The sequence below is a fragment of the Canis lupus genome, chromosome 10, assembly GCF_048164855.1.
Source record: "Canis lupus baileyi chromosome 10, mCanLup2.hap1, whole genome shotgun sequence".
Lineage (NCBI taxonomy): Eukaryota > Metazoa > Chordata > Mammalia > Carnivora > Canidae > Canis > Canis lupus.
The window spans coordinates 25,250,810-25,276,714 of record NC_132847.1 but is presented as its reverse complement, the minus strand read 5'-3'; the positions used below and the strand labels follow the sequence as shown (position 1 = coordinate 25,276,714).

Genomic DNA, 25,905 nt, shown 5'->3' with positions numbered 1-25,905 from the left:
TGGAACTTAATGGAGGCCAGAGGGGGGTAGTGCAGATATGTGGGAGAGACAATATATGAATAACAGGGAGATTAAGTTGAGGAAGGAGACATCATGAGGAGAGAAGCTTGAAGACCAAACACTAGACTGTAGTTAACTACTAGACAGTGTTTAATAAATGTTAATTACTAGTCTCACTACCATCATCATCAAGTACTAACCATATTATGTATTAATCAAAAAAAGGGAAAAATTATTTGTGCAAGTAAACAAACAAGGACTAGAAGGGATACCCTAAATTAACCATTGCAGTTACCTTTGGGAAGAGGCATGGAATAGGGAAATGGCAGGAGAAAGGGGTCCTTCTGCTTTCTTTTATATATTTCTGTATTGTTTTAACCTTTTCACAAAGGGAATCTACTAATGCATTACTTGCATAATACAAAATAAAAATAGTAAATCTAAAATTGTGGTAAGTAAAACAGACTTACAAGTGCTGGTATGATACAGAGGCAAAACTAACGCATGCTATGTTAGAGGTCAGGATGGTGATTTCCCTTTGAAAGGAAGGATATTAACTAGAAGGAACCCTGAGTTTCTGCCATTCTGGCAAAGTTCTGCTTCTCCTATGGGTGATTATATGGGTGAGCCCAGTTTGTGAAAATTCAGCTGCTGGGAAACCTAAGATGTATACACACTTCTGTACGATTTTTAAAAATTTTCTGGACGTATAAAGAAATATAGAGTACTCAGTTTCCTTTCCCATTTTTCTCCCCATTATCAATCAATTCCCCTTCTCACAGGTAATCTTTTGCAATTGTCTTTCATGTCCTTACAGAGAAATTTAACACAAATATATACATAAAGCTTTTTTTTTTTTTTTTTACATGAACAGTGGTATTCTGCCTTCGGCCCAGGGCGTGATCCTGGAGTCCCAGGATCCAGTCCCACATCGGGCTCCCTGCATGGAGCCTGCTTCTCCCTCTGCCTGTGTCTCTGCCTCTCTCTGTGTCTCTCATGAATAAATAAATAAAATTTTTAAAAATAAACAGTGGTATTCTAAAAGAAAAAGGTATTCTAAAAAGAAAAAGGTATTCTAAAAAGAAAAAGGTACAAATATATAAACAGTGTATCTTCAAGATCTTCCCATTCCAATACAGAAAGTGCTTCCACGGATTCTTTTCTACTGTACAGAATTCTAGTATAAAAGTAATCTTAAAAGTATGTCAAACTATGTCATTCCTCTGCTCAAAAGTTATTCAGTGGCTTCCCAATATACTCGGTATCCAAATTCCTTAACGTCACTTTATAGGGTCTATATGATCTGGTCTTTGGTCTCTCCTCCAAAGTCATTTTTGACCATTCTCCTACCTAACTTTGCACTTAACCAGTCTTGACTTCCTTCCATTTCTCAAGTGCTCCCAGGTCATTTCTACCCCAAGGCCTCTGCACTTGATGTTTCCTCCCCTGATTCTCTCTGATCTTATTTAACATGCTTACTCTTTCAATTAATTCAGCTGCTCAAATGTCACTCCTTGAAAAAGGACTTCCCTGGCCATTTTATCTAAAATAGCATACATCACTATCACACTCCCATCATCATTCTCTACTGCCTGATCCTGTTTACTTTTCTTTCATGGTATTTATCCTAACCTGATCAACCCATCAATGTTATTTACTTATTATATGTCTTCCTCAGTGAAACATTAGTAGGCAGGTAGCTTCATGTTCCTTATCCCTCATCAAATTCCCCTGGACTGAAAACAGTGCCTATTTATTAAGTGAGCAAGCAAGTAGTGAGCTAAAGAAAAACAAGTTGGAAGAATATACATTCCTTTTTATCAGAGCAACTGTATAAAAGTTAAAACAAAATCTTGTACTTACGGGTACACACAGATTTGGTAAGAGAATAAAAGCATAAATAAAAATGATACACCAATCTCAGGACAATGAATACTAGTTGCCACTGCTAAAAGGAAAGAAGTATGAAGAATGGAAAAGCTTCAGCTGTGTTTCTTTTAAAACCAGATTTTAAAAAAATTTAGCAAGTCATTAGATATTATATTCTCTACTGTTAAAATATTTCATAACCCAAAATATTCACAATTTTTAATTTTTAAAAAGTATATGATGAAAACAGAATATGATCAGATTCTGTCCTTTATAAGACCATGAACCAGGTATCACTGTTTCTAAGTCTACCAACTCTTCCATAAAAAAGGGATGATGGTTCCTAAGTGACTGAAATGTTGAAGTAATAAAATATTTTGGGACACCTGGGTGGCTCAATCGGTTAAGCAATCAACTCTTGGTTTTGGCTCAGGTCATGATCTTAGAATCATGGGACAGATCTCTGTGTTGGGGTCTGCGCTGAGCATGCAGCCTGCTTATTCTCTTTCCCTCTCCCTCTGCACCTCTCCCACTGCTTGCTTGCATGCGTGTGCACTCTCTCTAAAATAAATAAAACCTTTAAAAACAATAAAATATGCATGCACATGTGTACACACACATAATATATGCTTTATACACTAAAAAGTGTTTTTTAAAGATTTTTATTTATTTATTAATGAGAAACAGAGAGAGAGAGGCAGAGACACAGGCAGAGGGAGAAGCAGGCTCCATGCAGGGAGCCCGACATGGGACTCAATCCTGGGTCTCCAGGATCACGCCCTGGACTGAAGGCGGTGCTAAACCGCTGAGCCACCCGGGCTGCCCTAAAAAGTGCTATCTGAACATTAATTATATCATTAGTATTGAAGGGAAGAAGAAAAAAAAGAAAAATTTTTTAAAAAATGAAGGGAAGAAGAATCAAGACTCAAAATATGGCTGGATTTAGCACCTAGGTGGGTCAGTTAAACGTCCAATTCTGGACTTTGGCTCACATCCTGATCTCAGGGTTGTGGCATCAAGCCCTACACTGGGCTCTTCTGGCCTTGGAACCTACTTAAGATTCTCTCTCTCCTGGGGCAGCCCAGGTGGCTCAGCAGTTTAGCGCCACCCTCAGCCCAGGGCATGATCCTGGAGACCCGGGATAGAGTCCCACGTCAGGCTCCCTGCATGGAGCCTGCTTCTCCCTCTGCCTGGGTCTCTGCCTCTCTGTGCGTGTCTCTCATGAATAAATAAATAAAAAATCTTTTAAAATAAACTTTGAAAAAAAAAAAAAAGATTCTCTCCCCTACTCCCTCTACTTCTCACCAATCGCTCTCTTAAAAACAAAAACAAAACAAAACAAAAAGGCTGGATCTAGTACCAACCTAACATACCCATCACTATACCACTTATACACACTTTCTGGTCCAACCCAAATTCCTATACTTCTGCCCATCTGGGTCTTCCTAGAGAAATCTCAGTCATCCTCAAGGAAAAGCTCAAGACCAATTCATTTGGTGAATAATTCCTTCATCACCCAACTCTAAAGAGGCTACGGTCATTGAGTATCATAAAAATTAATAAGACAGTGATAAGAACAGATCTTAACTTCCCAAAAGGAGTACAAAATCCTTCCAGGAGGAAGCCTTCAGCACCTGGCACCACTCCATGCATTCTACCACATACTAAAGGAATGTTTAATGAACAGCCATTGATTTTTCTATCAACTGTACCTTGAAATTAAAAATAACTTCAAATTTTAACCCAGGTGACTAAGATAATGATAACTCCATTAGCAGAATTAAGGTCACTCAGAAAGTTGTTTAGTCAGTAGGGAAGACGGTTAACTCTACTGGAAAAGGGTCATGAGTGGAGACACAGGTTTAGCAAGGAAAAAATGAGAAAGATTTAAGATTTCACACAAAGAGCTGAAACAGTAATAAAAAATAGGTTTTCAGCAGAAAGAGAAGGGTGGTATGTTAACAGCTGTGCATTAGGGAACACTGGTAGGGAAAAGGAAGAAGTTACCAATGAAGTATTGTTAAAAGGAGGAGTTTAGGATTAGATGCAATGGTACTGCAGAATTTCAAACACAAGATAAAGTTTAAAAATAATGTGAACAAAGAAAAGGCCAATGACTGGTTAATGAGGATGTCATTAGTCCAACTCCAAGAGACTGGTTTCAGAAAAAAGATTAGGTGTCAGATTCCAAAAACCTAAGAGTCAATTATTAAATATTAGTTAAATCTAGTACTGGGAAAGGAGTAGGGACAAACCACGTACTCAACTCTTTAAATATTGAATGATTAGAAATTTTAGAAACCTCTCATGATACTCTCTCCAAAAGTATTTTACAACTTTGCAAACTAAGTAAGTTGTATGTGCAAGTAATCTGAGGACTCGTTATCTAAGTCTTATCTAACAAAGTTAAAAAAAGGGAGCAAAATTCATTCCAAAAATTTACTGATGAACAAGCATTGATAGAGCATTTCACATAAGAAAATATCACAATGGCCATTAGATGGTAAAATGGCCTCAACATTAGTTATCAGAAAAAAAAATTTTAAGAAACCAGTGAAATATCACGCCATATTACACATAAATCCCTATGACCCAGCAATTTCATCCCTAGGTATATATCCAACAAAAACAAATGCTATTGCCGCCAAAAGTCAAGTACATGTTCAAAGCAACTTTATTTTCACTAGCCCCAAATATCCACCAACGGTGGAGTGGGCCAATAAATCATAGCAACAAATTCAAATTCTTCACAGCAATGACAAAGAACATATGAAAAACATGGATGAATCACATAGACATGATATCACATAGATATAATGAAGAAGTCAGATATAAAAGATCACACATTATATCATTTCTTCTCAAAAACAGGCAAAACTAACCTATGTCATCAGAGACAAGAAGGTTACTAAGTGAGGGTAAGAGAGAGAGTTCTGGGGATAAAGAAATATTCTACAACTTGATTTGGATGATGATGACACAGATGCAAACATGTAAAATTTCACTGAGCTATGCACATAAGATTTACCAAAAAAAGTATTTAAAAAATTTGTTAGTGAACTAATCACTTAGAAAACTGGTTCCCAGTCACTACCATCTCCCTCACCATAATGGCTAATAAACCACCAGTGAAAGTGCAAAGTTTGCAAAATATGAGATTTCAAAAAGTTTGTTAAAATAATGCCCAACAATGTAGGGCATGGGATTTAATTTTACCCTACCAGCCCCACAACCAAGTAAATTAATGTTAACTGTTTCAGGAAGGCTGACAAGGGCCAGGAAACTCCTGAGCCAGAGACAAAGGACTTTTATCACTCACGGCACAGCAAGCAGCATAAGCATCAGATGTGCTGTTGCCTTTGCCTCCAAGAGACCCATGGGAGTGATGTAATATGGCCAAGAAGGACAGTACTCCTGCGGTGAGTTTGCACTGATGAGGAACAATTAGCCTGGGAAACTGACGATTTTACAGTTACATCAAGCAAGCCTCTCTTTGTGGAAAGAGAATAGCTTCACTATCAAAGGATTAAAAGTTGTCCTTAGTAAATAAAATCAATGTGTATTTTGTTAATGGATATTTTTGTAAAAAAAAATGTAAATGCTCTTTATGTAGCATAAGTGACAAATATAAAGAATGCCCTATCACACTAATAAGTTATTGTGAGAAAAATTACACCTAATAGGATGCCTGGGTGGCTCAGGCGGTTGGGCATCTGGCTCTTGATTTTGGCTCAGGTCATAATCTTGAGGTCCTGAGATAGAGCCCCGCATCGGTCTGCACTGTGCATGGAGCCTGCCTGCTTTAGTATTCTCCTTCTGTCTTGCCACCCCCCTCCCCACCATGCTCTCTCTTAAAAAAAAAAAAAAAAAAAAAAAAAAAAATTTTAAGATTTTATTTATCCGTCCATGAGAGACACACAGAGAGAGGCAGAGACACAGGCAGAGGGAGAAGCAGACTCCCTGCAAGGAGCAGTGTGAAACTCAATCCCAGGACCCCGGGATCACCCCACCTGAGCTGAAGGCAGACAGATGCTCAACCACTGAGCCACCCAGGAGTCCCCACCAAAAAAATTGTTTTAAATAATCCTATCCATCAAACTTGATTCATGCTTTATTCACTGTAAGAATACATGTTTACAGTTATAACCTAATATTTTTCTAAAATTTTAATCTTTGAAAATAAAGTCTCAATCAGACCTTTTATTCATAGTTCAGTTTAAGATACTGATCAAATTTTAAATAGTTTCATTTTAAATGCGCTTTTTAGAACCAATTATCATTATTTCAGGAAAACCTACACATAACATGAGCTTTTCCTGATGACTTAGTTATCCTTATGAACCTCTCTGCTGCTGTACTGTGCTGGAAATTCTCTGTAAAAAGCACAGGACATGGGCTGCGTTGCTACTGACTAAACAGACAAAAGCACATGAATGATCTTAAAAAGTTACTTATAGAGATAGAATTTTGGACATTTGGCTTTCTTAAAAGACTGTAGCTATTTCAAGGATTCAACAGCTTCCTTTCAAAATCAGCTCCTTTGATGATGATGATGATGATGATGATAATGACAGTAATAGTAATAAACTACTACCATTTATTGAACACTATGTCAAGCACCGTTAAGGACTTACACTGAGAGACCAAAAATCATTAAAATCTCAAAAGAGTCGTATCAGGTAAATTCCATTATTCTCATTTTACAGATGAGAGAACAGGCAAGGGGAAATTAAACAGGACTTATTTCTATAGATAAGAAATAGAGGCAAGAATGGAATCCTAGCAGTCCAGCTCCAGAACCCACACTCCTAAACATTGTACACAGTACCTCCTAGAAAGAAAGCTTCTCACCAAGGAATATCTTTCTCTTAAAGATCTTTTCTATTGTTCTCCATATTTTTTGTTTCAACAAAACATTCAAATCATTGTTATCAAAAGATTATACAGTTTCAGAGACTAAGAATAATCCTGTCAATATGCTGATTTTCAAACTGATTTTTTATACTACTCAACCTATCTTATCAACTTCTTCATCTACTTTAACCCTCTCTTCTCTCAACTGAGCTAAGTCAATAGGTATGAAAGATTGTTTACTACTATCGTAAAAAAAATTTACATTTATTATGGTAGTCTTACTCCAAAGCCTTTCAACGTTCATTAGGACATTTTTGCCACACTAAACACTAGAACACAGTATGTGTGTGTATATGTGTATATGCCACACTAAACACAGTATGTGTGTATATGTCTGTATACACATATATGTATACACCACACACAATTACACACACTCAACTCTATTTCACTCATCCACTTCCTAATATGTAATATTTAGATTTCTAAATAAAATTGTTATATTGGGATTAAAACTGTTTTATTATACCCATATGATCAATTTTCTCCTGTAAACTTTCCTGGAGAATATATCAGATTCAAAATAACACCTTGATCCACACTGAAGTAAGGGTATCATAGTGCATGGGACACAGCAATAGATTCATTTCACTATATTCACTTAAGTCCTTGGTCATGAAAGATTTTTCTCAATACGTCCACAAAAAGATAGATTAAAATACTATACTTTTTCTAGTTTGCGTGTATTAGCATGTTACGTGAACTCTAAGAAAACATGCAATACCTCTGGAAAATCAGTGTATGATTAGGTTTTTTAAGGGACCAAAAGGTTTCATTTTGAATCTCTTATTGAAAAGTTGGTTCAATTTTCATACCCCTTTTGCCTTTTACTATATAAAACGAATTTAGAAACACTAAGACACCCATTCTCAGTTCAGTCAGCCGACTGTGTAACCATTCATAATTCTTTCCCATAGTATCCCTAAACTTATCCCAGTAATAAAAAAAAGTCCCTAAAGGCTATATTTAGTAACTTTAGTCTTGAGAGGTTATATATTGCTGGGCAGTTTAATCTGGTCCTCTGTGCTCCCTTTCTACAATGCTTTCAGAAACTACTGAGGTACAAATATAAGCAGTGCTAAACTTAAATCTCAGACTTACTTATACAACACACATTTACTGAATGCATCTAAAAAAAAAGGGCAAACCACTAAGCCAGAAGCTAAAAGATCAATCAGTTCCAGGCCCAAACTAAAAGAATTACAAATTGGTAATTAAAATATGCCCGTATCAGGGCACCTAGGTGGCTCAGTGGTTGAGTGTGTCTGCCTTTGGCTCAGGGGGGATCCCAGGGTTCTGGGATCGCGTCCCCGCATCCGGCTCCCTGTAGGGAGCCTGCTTCACCCTCTGCCTATGTCTCTGCCTCTCTGTATCTCATGAATAAATAAATAAAATCTTAAAAATAAATAAATAAAATATGCCCATACCTAGCTACAATACACAATGGAGAATGGCAGATGCCCTAAGGGTGTATAGAGCACTAAAAGAAATTCAGGGGGGAAAAAATTTTTTTAATAAAAAGAAATTCAGGGAATGGCCCTTTTTGGAATGGGGGAAGTGGAAAGACAAGAAGCATGAAGTAGCTTTATCATAGGCATAAAAGCGATTGTGGGTAAAAATCTACAAAATCTGATTTTTTTATCTACTATGATGAGTAAATACTAAATACAGTTTGCTAAAACATAGGTGGTAGAATTAAAGAAGTGGCTAGGAATATACAATAAAGTTAATCTGTAATATATGCGTTGGGGGATCCCTCGGTGGCTCAGCGGTTTAGCACCTGCCTTCAGCCCAGGGCATGATCCTGGAGGCCTGGGATCGAATCCCACATCAGGCTCCCTGCAAGGAGCCTGCTTCTCCCTCTGCCTGTATCTCTGCCTCTGCGCCTCTCTCTCTTTCTCTCTCTCTCATGAATATATAAAATCGTTTTTTAAAAAATACATGCTTTGTAAAAACCAAATCTGAATTCTAATCAACTTGGGTTCAAATTCTGCATCTAACATTTACAACTAAACCTCTATTTTTTCTATTTTATTTCTCTTTTATTTAAGAAATACCAGTTCTGAGAATTAAATGAGATAAAAACTCAGTGCCTGGCATGGTGCATACTCAGTACTGTACTTACTATTGTAATAATGATGAACACTTTGGTAACAGGCTGAGGATTTTAAAAATATAGCTGAGCTACTTTATTTCAACAAATATACAAAGCCATCTACTTAAAAGGTACCATTACTGTATTAACCTTAAGGGAAGAACAAGATGCAAGTTAAACTCTCACACAGTGCTTTCATAAGAAATTAAATTTTTCTTCACACTATCATCCTTCTGCCCTCAAGAATGTAAGTCCAAAGAGTACTCCAGTATTACTCCAGTACTGTCATACAAGCCACTGACACTCATCTGCGCAGGTTCTGAAACTGGTGTTTGCTTCATCTTCCCAAAGGGTGTTAAATGGAAGAAATGACAACATAAACAGAAAGGCAAAGATTATGCCCACACAATGACAACTACACCACAAGTACCACCTGGCCAAAGCCAACATGCAAATACCATCAAATGTTAAGACACATCCCAATTTCAGAGATGTATACTGGGTGAAAAAAAATGTAACTACACATTAGAAGAAATAAGGAAACAATGCAGCTTTTTCTTTTTGTCCTCCCAATGTCCCTTCTCATGTTTCCCATCACTTCCCACCAGTATCTGTTGCTCTCCTTTCTCTTTTGTTCTCATTCCTTTGACTCTTCTTTCTTCATTCCTCATAGCTCTTCCCAGATTCCTTACTGCTTACCTCTGTGCTCTCCTCTAAGTAGAAAGGAAAATGCATTTGACAGCCCAGATATGTGATACGGTACTCTACATGAAAACCTGGCTTCTGAGCAGATTCTATCCATGCCTCTGCCATGCTCATCCTAGGCTATTTAATCCAGTGAACCTACCCTAAAGTATACCACTGGGAAGAATACATATTTATTATTTTTTAAAGGTGATATATTTACTTCCTAAGAAAACAAGGACGCTTCAAAGAACTTAAATTTTGGCATTATTTTCTTTTGCAATAATTATCCCTACGAAGCAACTTCACTTATAACATTTAACATTTATTTAACCTTTTAGTATCTATTTACAAATATTAAAGCCTTATTTCAATAGCATAATCAGGGACAGAAGACAAATTCTGTTTTCTTTTTCTCTTACTTCAGCCATACTGAATCAACCTTTTACAATTCTAAGTGTCAAACTGAATCTTTTCCTTAAAAGCCAAGTCTTGCTACAGTAATGCACAGTGAGCTAACCAAGTTAATAAAACAAAAAAATAATAAAACAGTTTTGTTTATTAATAATAAACAGTTATTTGTTTTATTAATAAATAATATTATTAAGTTTTGTTAATAAAACAAAAAACACAAACTAAATTGAAAGTGCCTAAGATACCTTTCAGGGAATTTCTATTTCTAGCTTTAAAACCAGAGAATCCCCCACCCAAATCTAAAATCCCATTAGGAAATATACCAGACAACCTGTGTAAGCTGAGCCAGTTAATTCTCATCAATATTACAGTTTGAGTGAATATAATTAAATCTAGTGATCAAACACTTTAAAACTAAGATCTTGGGATCCCTGGGTGACGCAGCGGTTTGGCGCCTGCCTTTGGCCCAGGGCGCGATCCTGGAGACCCGGGATCGAATCCCACATCGGGCTCCCGGTGCATGGAGCCTGCTTCTCCCTCTGCCTGTGTCTCTGTCTCTGCCTCTCTCTCTCTCTCTCTCTGTGTGACTATCATAAATAAATTTTAAAAAATTAAAAAAAAAAAAAACTAAGATCTTTTTAGAAGGATCATAAATAAAAATGATAGGAAGAGGGATTATCTCAATATAACTGGAAATGGAGGGCAGTGGTGAAAGGTAAAAAGATCATATACTTCTGAGTAAGACTGAAGAAAAAAATCACTGGGCTGCAAATGGCTAGTGAGAAAGTGGAAGGCTTAGCCAGTGTACAAAAAGCTCTGCCTAGCTCCAGGTCCCTCCCTCACCCCCAATCACACACACTGCACCAAAGTGAAGAAAAGCCTTAAGGATGAGATGTAGATAAATGCACATATTTGTACAAATTTTGAGAATAATTATCACAAGATCAAAATAGGAATATGACAATCTATAATTCTAATATAGTTGGTAATGAAGGACAAAAATAAGGAAAATCAAGTATCATTAAGCCAAATGAGGCAGGAAGACGACAACTGCCCAGTTTGTGAAGCAAAAGGGAAAGGCACCACCATAGAATGGATACTAAACAGGGAAGAATGAATATGAGGCTAGAGTCAGGCTGTTGGAAAGAACCCTATGCACAGGGCTGAGTTCTAAGCAGAAAGAAATGTTCGAAAAGTTAAAAGACCAAGAGACTTAATTAAGGGAGCAGAGAAGGTAGAGAGAAAATATGGTAGAAATTCAACTATGATAGAAAGACACTCCAGCTCAGGGATACACAGACCAGGACAGCAATGGCAGTAGATAGAGACAGAAAAGGAAGATGTAAAAAAAAAAAAAAAAGAAAAGGAAGATGTGACAGGCATTACAAATAAACAAGAGGACTTGGTGACCACCTATAAGAGAAACAATGGCAAGCAAGAAAGGTGATGGTTTAAAAACTATAAAGTAAAGAAATCCACTTACCTAAAAAGGGCAATTCTAGTTACAGCCAAGGCGAGGCAACAAAGTATTGGTGGAGGGCTGGCTCTAAGGGAGAAAGCACTGATGTACCTCCAAGCAGATGTGAAATTAGAGCTCAAGAGAGAAGGACTCTGTAGATTTGAAAGATCATATGAATAGAAGTGAGTTGTACCTATGAGAGTAGAGGTTTCATTTGTTCACAATTTATTGGGTCTAATAAGCCAGGAACTGAGGCTGAAAAAACACTATCCATAATCTCAAAGATCTTAAAGAGTAATGGAAAAAAGAGAAGATGCTGTGAAGAACTTCCTAAGCTGGTTAGCATACCACTAAATTTTCTTCCAGATTTGTTTCCATAGGATAACCAACAAAGACAGGGCATTAAAATAAAGCAAAAAAAGGGGGCACCTGGGTGGCTTAGCCAGTTAAGCATCTGACTCTTGATTCTGGCTCAGGGTGGTGAATTCAAACTCTGTGTTGGGCTCCACGCTGGGCTTCAGATTCTCTCTCCCTCTGCACCACACTGTGCCCTGCCCCCACCCCACTCACACGTGTGCCCTCACTCTCTCAAAATAAAAAAATAAAGTAATTACATAAAAGAGTAAAATAGATGTACAGCAAGCACAGAAGGTCAGTATCTGAGCAGGTAGGAATATGTGTTACTTCTTATATCAAAACCTGGAGGTACTTAAGAATTTAACTATGAACAGATTATCTGCTATCACCTTGGCCTTTTACAGTCTACCTCTGGTTTATGAAGATCCGACTATATAACCCTTCCATTAAACTGTTTTGTCATTTCTCGGAGAAATGACTTCCGAGCTAGAAAGAAAACAAGGATAACGATAAGATTAAGAAATTCCTGTGTGTTAAGTTCCGTGAAATTCTTCCATAAAACTGCACACTTGGGTAATAATGCAGAGTACTTCAGAAATACAAAAAAAGCAGGGGTATCTCAGCTATAAATGAAAACATGGTAAATTTTAAAAACATCATGCATTACAAAAGAATCTAACACGTTACAAAACACACACACACAAATATTAACTCTAGTTCAGCTCTAGCATCCCTTCTTCAGCAGGGAAGCCTCCCTAGACCCTGCTGGGTAGGAGAAATTCCCCTATTATACATTCTCATGGCAAGCATCACATACCTCTACTTTGTAGCACTTAACATACCTGTATTTTTACATTTAATTGTCCACCCACAAAACTGTAAGCCTGCAAGAATAAAAATGAGAGGAACCATAGCTATTTTCACTCATTACTGTAAGCTCCATGATACATATGCTTAAGAAATATTTGTTTTAATGAGTGAAATGTAATGTGCATAAAAAGCTACTAAAAGGACCTTAGCTAAAGGATTGGGGTATGTCTCACTTTCAGCTTCATATAATTCTGTACCTTTTAAAACAAACATACTTCATATACGGTCAGGGGAAAAAACAAATTTCAAACCAAAGTGCAGCTGCACTTCAGCCATATTAAAATCCATACTAAGGAGAGGATTTACATTTCAAGAGACATTCATATTTCAAAAGAACTCTTTCCACTGTATCTGGTATTACACAAATTTGGAGGCTTGAAATTTAAGAAAAATCAGTGAGAAACTAGGGGCAAATACCTTCTGCTCCCGATAAATATTATTAAGAATTAATCTTTCAAAAGCATTTATCTTCCTATACTGGAATGTCTTTTGTACCTCAGAGATTCTACAAATGCCATTCTCTGCCTGAATCACTTTCCTCAAGCCCCAACCGCTAATTTCCAAGCTCTCTTAGCATCTGGGCTTTGGCTTCAGCTATCATCCCAGAGACCCTCCCTGATCACCCCATAATCCTATATCAAGTAGGTTTCCCCCAATCTCTAATCCAATACCATGTTCATTTCCTTCACTCTCTGAACCAATGTGTAATTACTAATGGACTTGATTTTTTTCTCTCTCCCACTAGAATGTAATCTTTAAGAAAACTGTTGAATTTATTTAAGTAATTCATTCAAAACTGTATTTTTTGAGGTATTATTGTGGGAATATACACATGAATATAAAGGGGACCAAAACCTTTGTCCTCATGTAGCATTATACTCCAGGGGAGGGAGACAGACAAAAGACAGTAATTAAGTGATCATTATAGTTTGTCAGGTGGAAAGTGCTACGGAGAAAAATTAAGCAGAGGAAGGTAAGAGAGATGTGATTTTAAAGAGAGTGGCTGAGCTGGGCCTCAAGTGAGTAGGCACCAACTGAGTCAAAACTTTAAGCAAATAGGTAGAAGCAAGCCAGGTAGATATCCCAGAAAATCGCTGCAGGCAAAGGCAACAGGCAATGTAAAGGTCCCAGGGTGGGAGCATGTCTGGGATACGCTGGTAAGTGCAAGACCAGTGTAACCTGAGAATAAAGTGAACAAGGAGGGGGAAATAAGAAATGGTGTTAAACAGGTAAGAGACCTGCAAATAAAGACACTGGCTTTAACTCTAAGTCCAATGAGGGCACATTTGAGAGCTCTGAGTGGAGACATGACATTTTCTGACCAACATTATTAAAGAATTACTCTGGCTGATGTGTTGAGAATAAACAGCAAGGGTAAAAGTGGGAGACCCAGTTCGGAGTTGCAGTCAGCTAGGTAAGAGATGATAATGGCTTGGACCAGAGTGATGGCAGTTGGATGGTAAGTAGACAACTTCACATACCTATCAGGAACAGTAAGTTTCCTGATGGAAGAGATATGGGGACTGTGAGAAAAGAGTCAACAATGATTCCAAGGTGTCAGTCCCAACTACTAGAACAGGATTTCCCATCAACTGATTTGGGGGGAAGGCTGATAGCAAAGCTAAACGAAGATCAGGACTTATATTTTACATACATTAAATGTATGAATGAAATGTGACTAAGCTTCACCAGGCTTCCATTTCAAATAAAATCATATTAATATCAAAAAACCCTAAAGATCCTGTTCTTACCTCAAGCTACTTAAAGTAGGATCTCTTGGCCAACTCCTAGAAAGGCATATACAAGCCACCCTCCACACTCATCCCCAGACAAACACACGCACACATGCACACAGCTCATGCCCAGACTTGACAAAACAATTCATAGAAACAGTTCCCTCACTTTCTGTTCCAACATCTCTGCTTCAATCCAAAATAAAAGGCAAGCAACCAATCCAAAACAGAACCTGCTAATAAGCACATCAACCCATGCAAACAAATGCCCACATGGGTCACAACCCACTAAAACCTCAGCCAAACCTGTAGAAAAGAATTACAGATGGGGAAACAAATTTATCATAACCATCAACAAAATTCAGATTTGAGATTAGCGCTCTACTTCCCACCATTTTAACAAGAATCCCAGATCTGCAGCAGGTTTGAGAAGCAAGGCCCTTAGGATCACCTGCAATGGAAGAAAGTATATGCAAGAGTAACTTTTTTGTGGTTCATGTGGGTAAAGCTTTAAAAATATCTTACCCTATGGTTCTAATAGCAATAGTAGTCCCCAAGTACCAGCACCACTAGTGTCAAACCAATCCCAGATCCAGATATACAATTACTAAAACATATAAGCCATATATCTATGGCAGCAGCAAGGAAGAAAAACCAAGAGTAAGTTTGCCTACAAGCTTTCCTAGATTCAGAAATCCTATTATTTATGGGAACATCTACAAGGAAGAGGGGATACAATCACGTGAGCACCAAAATAACTCTCCTAGAGAAACACTTAAATTACCACTTTTCTGAATTGTAGCTGTCAATTTCCAAAGATATCAAAAGTTCTCATAGTGGATTTCAAAGCCACACATGAGCTGAACTCATGTTCCCTGACACTTCTCACAGAATAATCTTATATAGTCTCTCTCTGTGCCCACACAAGTCTCTACCTTATCTCCCACATCCAGAGTTTTGTTTCCCAGTTTTTAATCACTCTTTAAACTTCACCTGCTCCTCTAAGTCCTCTAATTAAGCAGAGCCTGATCTAGATGTACACTCACCCCCACAGAGAGCCTACAAGATTTCCTATATTACTACCAGATGTGTTCAAGTATACTCGTCCAGGCATGTAGGCACAGGAATAGACACAGAGTTGGTCAATCATTATAGTGCTTTCCTTTAAATTATAAAATCATCAAGGGCAGATACCAAATCATTACATTATAAAGTGTGTCTCAGAAGCACAAAGCACTAACCTGTATCCACAATGCTTTAGGAAGATGCTCTCCAGATACCTCATATGCAACCCAGAGTTCAAGTCACATAGAAGAAGAGGGAACAAATATGACTCTGGGTACCTTCTGAGCTCCTGTCGTCCTTCATTTAACTTATACTTTCAATCCCAAAGAGTTGGTCAGTGAGTTATGTAGGCACTCGCTTAACAAAGCACAGAAATGTGAATAAAGAGAAAACAGAAGACTAGCTTTGAAATATTTCAGCAATACCCCCTTTTCCCTGGGAACATACAAACCAGAATAACTAGATCTCAAGTTATACAGCCTTCCAGATAGGATGCAAGGCAGATCCTAACACATCATGAAAACAGAACTGAACAAAACAAAACTTGTCTTTAAAGCACCAGCCATATTCTGAGCTCATAGTTAAATTTGAAAAGTGTAAGACACTTCTCAGGACTCCAGATGCTATGCTCAGAGAAAGGTGGGATGGTGACACCAGTTTTTCTCTTACTGTTATTTTCAGCAATAACAAAATAACATCAAAGTCAACCAAAAGGAAAAATCTAGTTAGAATCTCACAGCACATCTAACCACTGTCAAATTTTCATGCAGTACACTAGTCTATAATTTGTATATATGTTACAGGCAAGACTAGCATACCAAAGAATTTAAGAGCAAAACTTGTTTACAAAATGTACTTTAACAACTAGCTTCCAAAGGTCAATTACAATTACAGGATGGTCCATAGAAAACTCTCTAATACAGAATTCTTTCACCTAAAATAATTGTCACAACCAAGTTAGGAATATTACAATAAAAGCAGGAAGAAAAGTCACTGAAACCACCACTCTGCTATGATAGGGCCAAAAACTTCACCTAGCTGCCCAAACAAAAACAAAACATAACAAACCAAAAAACCCACCAAAACTAAAAAGCTAGGAACTAGATGGTTATTTACGAAAAACCTCTGTCATTATCCCATCTTCTCCCAGTTAAACAATTAAAATGTTAGAACATGAAGGTGACATATGAAAATGGGAAATGTCCTAACAACAATCTAAATCTTAACAATTCTTTAAAAAGAACTGCAACTACTAAACAGATCTCTCAGACTCACAGTTCTAGACAACGGCAATAAACTAGATAATCTAGGGTTAAAAATTTCAATTCTGCTAGCTTTGGAAGTATAAAAACAAGATGTGAGAAGACATAGATAGGCTTCCTGGAGTTGTGTATCTCTTTTTTTTTTTTGGTGGAAAGCACCCTATCTCTGTGCAGCCTTCTTGGGTCCTACTCCTCCAGATTAACTCTCTTCTTCAAAATATTCCGACTGGGAGAGGTAAGAATCATCCCTCAGGCTATGACTGTCCTTTTTATATAAAAGGCAATTTTCTTCAATGTCCTTGACCTTATGTGTAGACTGTCAAACCCCCTGGATGTAAGGTGCTGGTAACATCTAAAGAAATAAACTAAAAAAAAAAGAAAAAAAAAAAAAAGAAAGAAACTATTTTGTCTTCTTCTTTGTGATTAGGTTAGTAGGAAACACACACACACACACACACACACACAGAAGACAGGGAACACGGACCCTCCAGGAGCAAACAGGGAAGAATGATAAACCAAAGGAATAAAGGTGGCTATATCCTAAAGTATATTCAAGCAGGCTCTTAAATTCACCCAAATGTGTGGCTCATTGCCTAAACCAACATATACATCTGGTAATAATAAACACTGATAAGTCATAAACAAAAAGGGCTTTCTTAATTCAAAAACTCTACAAACTACTGGTTAACGTTAAAATTTACACAAAACACTATCAAACAATAGGTGTGAGACGGATTTTAGATAGTATTAGTATTTCAATTCAAATTACTAAGAAATAAAAAAACTGGTATTTTACTGCCTCGTCTTTAAAACACTAAGAAGCCAGTATCTTTGATTTGACCAAGTTACAAATCTGTTTTCAGTAGACAGAGAAAACATACTGCCTCTGTTTAACGCAAAGGACAAAAAAGATCATCACTGCAAATCATAATGTTTGGGTTCATGATGAAAACAGGAAACAGACAGGCTGCCCAGGTATAATTACGGTTATAGTGTAATGTGCCTTCAGGTTCAGCCAAGAATTAAAACCCAGTGAAGAGTAAGCAGAATTTACTTGCCTCTACCTTGCTGCAGAAGGCAACTTTTAATAATACTTCCAGCAACATGTTACATAACCAACAGTAAACAACAATCTGATTCAAACCTCATTAGTAACAACATTCTGCCACAGTCTCCCACTGAAATTAATAGCTGACTTTGCCAGAGGGGAAAGAAATGCAACACTTACCAATCTACCCATTTCTGTGGCGCCTACCTAGGACAACCAGACAAGTGGATAATACCACCAAATTTGCACAGAATCTATGAAAAATATTTTATTCTTCTCTTTTCCCCAGTTCACTGCCAGCTTTCCTCCCTTTTACCAGACCGTATCATATGGGTGCATTTAAATCGAAGAGGAAAGCAAGTTGAAGAGGTACACCTAACTTTTGCTGCCTATGTTAGCTATTTCAGATATAAAAGGAATGGAAGGGTAAATGAGGAGGAAATTTTTTTAACAAAGATACACGGGGGGATCCCCGGGTGGCTCAGCGATTTAGCGCCTGCCTTCGGCCCAGGGCGTAATCCTGGAGTCCCGGGATCGAGTCCAGCATCGGGCTCCCTGCACGAAGCCTGCTTCTCCCTCTGCCTCTCTCTCTCTGTCTCTCATAAATAGATGAATAAACTCTTAAAAAAAAAAAAAAAGATACACAGTAACATTTATGCAATAAAAACAGCCACGTAGAGAAGGCACACTTACTGAGGGATCCACAATATAGGTGGAAAGGAGGACTGCAATCATGCAATCAAAACAAAAGTTAAATTTTAAAAGTCTAAAACGTATTATGTACCACCTTTGTGAAGGTTAAATTTTGTTAAACTGTCTCTTATGTTATGTTTTGCATTCTTATAATCTCCGGGCTCTCCACAGAGGGAAAAAAAAAAAAAAAACCAGCCACCAAAGAAAGAGTAGAGGAAAAAACAGCTACCAAAAAAAGAGTAAAAGAAAAAAAGAATGTGTACACATATGTAAATAATCCCTTACAGACTGAATGTGGAACACACTAACTTCCTAACAGTACTCTGCTCAATACACATGAAACTGTCACACTGTGTCAAGGTATTGGTTTTCCTTTCAACAGCCACCAACCACCACGCTGACATCTAGCAGAAATTCTGAACTACTTTGCGATGTCACTAAATCTCCTAAGGTCCTGGAGCCTTATCGGGTTTCAAATCGAAAATCGAAAATCCACTCTGGGCCACTCGGGTCCTCGAGGGATATCGAGCTACTCTAGTTTTTAAGAACTTAAATAATTCTTAAAACAGCCAGGTCCAGCACCCTCTCCCCTCCGCGTGCGAAGCCAAGCCACGACCTCCACCTATTCAGCCTCGGCTGCTAGATAAGGGCACTTTTGGTAGGTGCTAGGCAACACGCACGATGTGACAAACCCAACCAGACTTCAAAACTTTTTCCACAGAAAGATAAGGTAAACAAGATATACTTAGCACCACACCCATTGAAAGGCACAGGCAGCCAGGAATGTTTCTCCGCCCCCCGCCCCCACCCCCGCCCCGCCCCCCCCTCTAGACCTCCAGCTGGTCAGGAAACAATGTCTCTGCAATCAAGATAGTGATCTGGCCCAGGGTGTTCGGGCATTCCTCACCTCCAGGATGGCCTACAGCTCCAAGCTCCATCAAAACCAGAATTGGAACATTTTGTTAGGAATCGGGCACGCGTCCAAGATACCCGGACTATCCTCGCCCCAGTTCTTTTTTGCAACCAAAAATCTGCTTTTTTGGCTACTGAGCATGCTCCGATTTAAGACAGGCGCCACATGGGAGTTTTCAACGCTTAGGCTCCAAACTCCACGTAATAACAGCAGCTGAAAGGGGGAAGAGAGGGGAAGGGGGGAAGGCGGGGGGGGGGGGGGGAGACGGGAATATGAATCTGAGCACTGATCGTCAAGTGAAAGACCCGGCGGAGACCGACTATGATGAAGGCAAGCGGGCGCCGCTTGGCACTGCTCCTTTTGCACCGATGCAGAAGTTCACACGCGAGGGAGAAGAAGAAATGTTTGCAGGGGGGGCACCGGCACGGCAAGCGGCAGAAACCAGGTCTAGCGAGCGGCTGAGCGCGGCGGCAGGTCCCCAGTGCGCGGAGCGTGATTCCCACCGATAAGCGCGATCCTCCTCTCTGAAACGCAAGGCGGCGGCGAGTCACCGAGCCCGGGAACACAGCTCCGCGGGCGGCGGATCGGACGGCCCCAGCGAGCGCGGCGGCCCGGCGGCGGCGTGCCTCAGGGCGGCGGGGGCCCGGGCACGGCCAACCGCTCCCGCCGACGCCCACGCCCACGCCCACGCCCCACGCCGGCCCGGGGCTCCCCGCCCCCCGCAGGCCGCCGCGGCCCGGGTCTCCCCACCCCTCCCCCCGCAGGCCGGGGCTCGGCCTACCTCCCCGCCCCGCAGGCCCCGGCGGTTTCCGTTCCGCCCGCGGCCCAACGCCCCCGCCTCGGCCCGACTCCAGCCACCGCGGCCTGATGGGCGAGCCGGGCCCCGGACGGAGCTGCGGCCCCCGGCCCCGCTCACCCGCCGGCTGGACGCGCTCCCCCGGCGCCGTCGCTGCGCTTCCCCTCCGTGCAACTTTATTAGCAGCTCGGCCGCGGGACACGCGCACGGCGCCCGCTCGCCCAGGACCCGGATGAGGGAGGGAAGGAGCCGGGAGGACGCCGCTGGGGTCCGCGCATGCGCGCCAGACGCCGACTGACCGCGGCGGCGCGGGAGGGGGGGGCGCCCGGCGCTGGGCTCCGCTGCGGTCCGCGCGCGGCTCGAGCTGCAGCGGGCCGGCCCCGGGGGGAGGGGGGCGGCGGGGAGTCCGACGCTCAGCACCCCCCGCCGCCGCCGCCGCCGCCGCCAGCGGTCCCCTGGCCACAGCAGCCCGAATACAACTAGTGCCCTCGGTACGGACAATTGCACATTTTCTCGGGCATGTAAAAACTGCAGAAAATCCTTTAGAGACAAGTTTGCTACATTTACTGATTTTCTTTTTAAAGGTTTTATTTATTCACGAGAGAGAGAGAGAAGCAGAGACACAGGCAGAGGGAGAAGCAGGCTCCACGCAGGGAGCCCGATGCAAGACTCGATCTCGGGTCTCCAGGATCACGCCCTGGGCCGAAGGCGGGCGCTAAACCGCTGCGCCACCCGGGCATCCCCACTTACTCATTTTGTAACTCTATGAATCTATGTGAAGAGAATCCTCTTTCTGTGAAAACTGGCTTCAAAAGAAACCTGTGAGCAGCTGCTTACTAGATGCAACCCTCACCCCCCCTCCGTGGAAATCTTGGGGAGTCTGCAGTTCCCCACAGTAGGACTGTCCGTGTATTGGAACGTCAACCCCAATAGTTGAAGATACGCACGCCCTTCTGCACAGGTGAGGCCACTGCGGTGCCCAGAGGTTGGCATCCCTCCACTCTGCCTCCTGGGGCGAGAACCCTTTAAGGGTCTTCCTTAGTGATTGGGGGGCTCTTCTCATTTGCTCTTTCCCTCAAAATTCCCCCCAAAGCGTCAGAATTTCCCAGACTAGGATAGTGGCACCACCTGGGGAACCAGTTTGAAAAGTACGCGTGAAGAAAAGCTTTTCAATAATGTTCTTATTTTAAAAGTTCAATACTGGTTTTTCCAGTACTCCACCGTAGGTTTCCTTTTTTGAGTAGATTAATCTAGGTGAAAATAAAAAATCGGAGTCATTTCCAGATCTTCTCCCTCATAGCTTAATCCAATCCATCATGCACTCTTATGAACTCTACCTTCAAAATATATGCCAAATCTGATTTCTCACCGCTTCTATTATCACCTCGGTGGCCTGGGGCAGCATCCTCTCACACACATGGGCAGCTGCTATGTTGCTCAGGGCTCCAGCAGTGTGTTGCTACAGTGAAAAGACAAAGTAAATATTGCAGAAGTCTCTGCGTGAGGGGTGGCCATTGAATGGGACCGGGGCCTGGTGAGGAAGTGCAGTGGGCCAGGGTAGGGAACCAGACAGTGCCTATTCTGATCAAAGGGGCAGCTGCTCCTCCACTCTAGCCAACTGCCACCATGGGGAGATGCAATAAGAGCCAGTGCTGGCAGATCTTCTGATTTTTCAAAAACAGCTGGAAATCTGGATGTTAATGCAAAAAAAAAAAAATCTCACTTTTATATGTTTAGCCACTTCTTTCATTCTTTCTCACTTCTTCTCCCTTTCTCAGACATTCAGGAGGCCAATCCTATACAAGCCAAGCAAAACAAATCCATGGTCCCGATTTAGCCTATTGACCATTGGTTTGCAGTCTCAGGTCTACACCTTAAACCTCTTTACTACATCATAAATTTTGTGAAAGTAAAGTCTGTGTACTTTAACTCTTTGTCACACTCACTGATTATTTGTTGGTAATTCAGAAGTTTCCAGTCCTTGGAAGGCACATATTTCTGGAGCCTGCATGGGTTTACAACTCCCAGAAGTGGCTATAACCCTGCCTTATTTTTTTTTTCCAGAACTAATGTTTGCAGAGTGTTTTGTTGAGCATTATAAGACATAACAATTTGGTTTAAATATTTTGTACACTAGAGCCATTCCTCACTTCAAACAGCTAGTAAAATCCGCCCCCAAATGTTTGCTATCTTGCAGTCACTGCATATTATGCAAGGAACAATTTGTGATTGCAGGATCCTATGAATGCTCACATTTGTCATCTTAAAGCCAATAGATTTGTTTCCTGAACTATGTGTTCACATACTGATCAAAGCAGCCAGAGACTCCAACCTCTCCAAGTTGCTATGTGGGATCAGCTTAGGTCTGAAGTTGGAAGAGATGATAACATAGAAGGAGGAATAGAAACTTGAAGAGCACAAGAAATGCCTTCCAAAGGACGGAGAAATTACCCAGACTCCAAGAATATAGAAAGTCAGAACACTAAATGTGCAGATAGTTGAAAAGATTATATAAGTGAATGATCAGGTGTGCTAGAGCCATAGGAATGGAGTAAGGAAGTTCCTGATTTTGACAAATAGATTCTAAAAACAAATGTAGAATGGGATGATCTGAACAGGTAGATATAGTCTTGGTGGAGCTTGAAAATAGATAAACTGATTTTTCAGTCTAGCATTCCTCCATGAGGTCAGATAAAACCAGCTTTTATTCAATCTACTTTATTTGTAGAGAAACCTATTTCTGGGTAATTTAAGTCAGTGCCTCTCAACCAGTGTGACTGTGTCCTCCCCACTCCCACCCCCACCCAGGGAACATTTGGCAATATTTGAAAGAAAAAAAAATCATGACTGTCACATCTAGGAGGGTGCTGCTAATAGCATCTACTGGGCAGAGGCCAGAGAAGCTGCTAAATACTCCACAATATACAGGACAGCCTCTTTCTACCAAGATTTATCCAGCCCCAAATGTCAATTGTGCTAAGGCTGAGAAACCCTGTCTTAAGTCCTAAATAGGGGATGCCTGGGTGGCTCAGTGGTTTAGTACCTGCCTTTGGCCTGGGGCGTGATCCAGGACTCCCACATCGGGCTCCCTGCATGGAGCCTGCTTTTCCCTCTGCCTGTGTCTCTGCCTCTCTCTCTCTCTCTCTCTCTCCCTGTCTGTGGGTCTCTCATGAATAAATAAATAAAATCTTAAAAAAAAAAAAAGTCCCAAATAGGTTTTCTTTAATTGAGTTGCTGCTCAACTCAAAGGGGGAAAAAATGGGCCTTTTCTTTGAACTTTTCAAAAAATACATAAAAATAACAAATAAGCCTTAATGTTTAGCCCATAACGTACTCCCACCTTGAATTTTTCCAGAACTAAAAAGAAGGTAATTTGCAGGAAATATGGGACCATATATGGAACTTGAAAGACTGGAATAATTAACTCAGTCTTTCTATATTTTTACTTTTTAATTTTAAAACTTAGGGTAATCAAGGCAAATTGGTTTTGGCGTCAGTATTCTTAATATGTCAATTCCATCCTTTGCTATAGCTCAGAAGATTCTCTCTTGAGAACCATTGTACACCCAGTAGAACTGGAAGAACATGATGATGTCTGGAGGAGCTACCCACTGTAGAAGGATCGGCAAATGATCACAGAGATCTGCAAATGGTCCTACCTAGTAGCCACCTCAGACTCCCACTTTGTCAGACAGTCGTGGCAAGTGGACACAAGAGGAAGAAATGTCTGAGCTTGAGTGACTCCTCTGGACAGGGTCCTGGAAACAATAAAGCTGCCTTTTCAAGTTCTAAATGTTCTGTGTATGTTCTTCAGTTGACAGACTAGCCCCACCTCCAGTCTTAATATTGGAGTACAGGAGGCCAAGCTAAACAAAGAAAAGTGTGACAAGAGTGAGATCCCAAAGAAATGGTCTACAAAAATGCAAGAGGTGCCTGGGTGGCTCAGTCAGTCAAGTATGTGACTCTTGATTTCAGCTCAAGTCATGATCTCATGGGTTGTGGATTGAGCCCCGCATGGGGCTCTGCGCTCAACGTGGAGTCCCCTATCTCTCTCTCCCTACTCATACTCTCTCTCTCTCTCTCTCAAATAAATTAATTAAATCTTTTTTAAAAAATCCGAGAGAAAATAAAATCATGCTAAAATTTTCCAAAGAAACTTCATGTTGCTGTTGAACAGAATAAGCCACATGTTTCTGTGTGAACCAGAGAATACACTAACGTGATTTTATTCAACATTTGAAAGGGTTTTTTTCCAGTAAAATTTGAGTGTTCTGGTGTGAAATGATCTCTTAATAGTCCACAGATCCTTTATTTTCATAACTCTAGATGTTGAGAATCTTAATGTATTGAGAAAAAAAAAAAAAAAGAAAAGGAAAATAAAAGAATGACAGCTGCCTCTTCTGGAAGCCCAGGAATCTCCAGGCCATGGACCCCTTGAAGCTTCAGGGACAGATATGAGAGACTCTGTGATGGCCTCCCCCGCCCCCACCAGAATGAATATGTGCTTTTTTGTATATATACCTTTGTACACATTCTCTGCAGAAAAAAAAAAAAAAAATCCATAGCTTTCATCAGTGGCTCAAAGGCTTGCCTGACCTCCAAATGTTTGCAGATGCTTAAAGTAGTGGTGACTTACGGGTGGTGTAAATTTAATGTGTCCATTTTAAGTTCTCTTCTCTTTTTCAGAGCAACGTAATTGGGAGATTCCTCTCTAGGGAGGGCTGCTTGATGCAGAGTGTAGGAACCTGGCTTGCCTGTCTCCAGCCATCTGCTACATTAAAGAAGGCCTCCTATGGCTGGAATCCAAAACACAAAATTAAAAGGGTTGCTTGCACCCAGAGTCATAAAACAAAGAGGCTTTCTAAAGCAGGGCTTGGAGTGAACACTCATTTCTTCCTGACTTAAACAGCATCTGTTCCTCCTGACGGCAAACACCCTCCAAGTTAACTCAACTGAACTCCACAGTTCTATATTCTCAATTTTCATGCTCCGAGACATAGTCTCAGATGAGCCAAACCACATGTGCACTCTGCCACAAATCCAGAGCAGCAGGTGAAAATCTGGGAATGCTATGGAACCGGAGAAAGGGGAAGGAGACAGAAGTTCACATTCTCTAGAATGCCTTTTACGTGCAGAAAATCTTGGTCACCAGAACTCTGAAGCCAGCCTTCCTGTTGTGAATATCAACTGTCTCCCTTGCTCCCTGTGTGACCTTGCACAAGTCCCCTCATCTGTAAAATGGGGATAACAGTAGTATCCAATTAATGGAATTATTGTAAGGCTTAAATAGAAACTTGATAGGCACACAGTAAATACAGTAGAAGGCATGTGTTTTCACCAATACACCAGCAACCTCTAAAACAGTCTTAGCAAATTCATTTGTTATGTAAAATATACATGCATTGGGGCACCTGAGTGGCTCAGTCAGTTAAGTGTCTGCCTCCAGCTCAGGTCAGGATCTCATGGGATCGAGTCCCACATTGGGCTCCCTGCTCAGCAAGGAGTCTGCTTCTCTCTCTCTTTCTCTCTCACTCTCCCTCTCTCAAATAAATAAATAAAATCTAAAAAAAAAAATGTGCATGCATTTTACCTAATATACCCTCTTCTCTTCTTACTTTAATAGGTGAGCTCATTCCCCCTCAAGCCTACAGTGCCATCTATTGCAAACAACTCCCAAATTTCCATTTCCATCTTGGACTTGGCTAACAAACTCCAAGTCCTTGAACTCCCCTC

The 25,905-nt window shown here is 40.5% G+C and overlaps 1 protein-coding gene and 1 long non-coding RNA gene across 4 annotated transcripts in view; one reads left to right on the top strand and one right to left on the bottom strand.

Annotated features, from left to right (window-relative positions):
- The window catches only part of SMAD5 (SMAD family member 5), a 51,648-nt gene extending 31,217 nt beyond the window's left edge, over positions 1-20,431 (bottom strand). The window contains exons 1-2 of one of the 3 annotated variants that reach the window (XM_072841117.1): positions 20,293-20,397; positions 19,371-19,900 (exon numbers count right to left, since the gene is read on the bottom strand). The gene's annotated coding sequence lies outside the window, so the exon portion shown is untranslated. Of the gene's footprint in view, positions 1-19,370; positions 19,901-20,292 lie in introns of those variants that run through there. The other 2 variants (XM_072841116.1, XM_072841118.1) reach the window with 2 other exon arrangements.
- Positions 20,432-20,525: 94 nt separating this feature from the next.
- Positions 20,526-25,686, top strand: LOC140640891 (uncharacterized). The gene is made up of 3 exons (XR_012037499.1): positions 20,526-20,663; positions 20,757-21,133; positions 23,705-25,686. It is a non-coding gene; the product is annotated as an uncharacterized lncRNA (long non-coding RNA).
- The last annotated feature ends 219 nt before the right edge of the window (positions 25,687-25,905 follow it).